We start from the raw sequence: 1,347 nt of genomic DNA on the forward strand, positions 1-1,347 counted from the left end.
CTATATTTATTCAATCTGTATGCTGAGCAAATACTCTGAGAAACTGGACTATATGAAGAAGAATGTGGCATCAAGATTGGAGGAAGACCCATTAACAACCTGTGGTACATTGACAACACAACTTTGCTTGCTGAAAGTGAAGATGACTTGAAGCACTTACTGTGAAGATTGAAGATTACAGTCTGTGGTGTGGATTACACCTCAATATAAAGAAAACAAAAATCCTCACAACTGGCCAATAAGCAGCATCATGATAAATAGAGAAAAGATTGAAGTTGTCAAAGACTTCATATTACTTGATTCTACAATCAACACCAATGGAAACAGCAATCAAGACATCAGATGATGTATGTTTTTTTTGTTGTTAAGTGCCTTCGAGTCATTTCCGACTCATAGCGACCCCATGCACAGCAGAACGAAACACTGCCAGATCCCGCGCCAGCCCCACAATCCCTGCTATACTTGAGCCCATCCTCGCAGCCAGATGATGTATAGTGCTGGGTAAATCATCTTCGAAAGACCTCTTTCAAGTGCTGAAGAGCAAAGATATCTCTTTGAAGACTAAGGTGAGCCTAACCTAAGCCATGTTATTTTCAATCTCTTCATATGCATGTGAGAGCTGGATAATGAATAAGGAAGACTGAAGAAGAGTTGATGCTTTTGAGTTGTGGTTTTGGCAAAGAACATTGAAAGTTCCATTAACTGCTAGAAGAACTAATAAATCTGTCCTGGAAGTACAGCCAGAATGCTCCTTGGAAGCGAGAATGGCCAGACTTCGTCTCACCTACTTTGGTCATGTTGTCAGAAGGGACCATTCCCTAGAGAAGGATATCATGCTTGGTAAAGTGGAGAGTCAACGAAGAAGGGGAAGGTCCTCAACAGGATGGATTGACATAGTGGCTGCAACGATGGACTCAGGTATAGCAGGGATCGTGGAGCTGGCACAGGACCAGGAAGTGTTTCGTTCAGCTGTACGTAGGGTTGCTATGAGTAGGAGATGACTCATTGGCACCTAACAACAGCAAGCACTTTACAAAGCATGATATCCTTCTTCATGCAATGGTCTCTTCTGACATGACCAAAGCGAGTGAGAAAAAGCCTGTCTCACTTCCAAGGAATATTCCAGCTGCCCTTCTTCCAGGAAAGGTTTGTTCCTTCTTTTGGCAGTCTGTGATATGTTCAGTATTCTTCACCAACACCACAACTCAAAAGCATCAACTCTTCTTCAGTCCTCCTTATTCGTTGTCCAGCTTTCACATGTATATGAGGCAATTGGAAATACCTTGGCTTGGTTTAGGAGCACCTTAGTCTTTAAAGTGAAATCTTTGGTTTTTTTTTTTTTTTTTA

This window comes from Orycteropus afer, unplaced genomic scaffold (genome assembly GCF_000298275.1).
Source record: "Orycteropus afer afer isolate SDZICR_OR568_19922 unplaced genomic scaffold, OryAfe1.0 scaffold00025, whole genome shotgun sequence".
In the NCBI taxonomy this organism is placed as follows: domain Eukaryota; kingdom Metazoa; phylum Chordata; class Mammalia; order Tubulidentata; family Orycteropodidae; genus Orycteropus; species Orycteropus afer.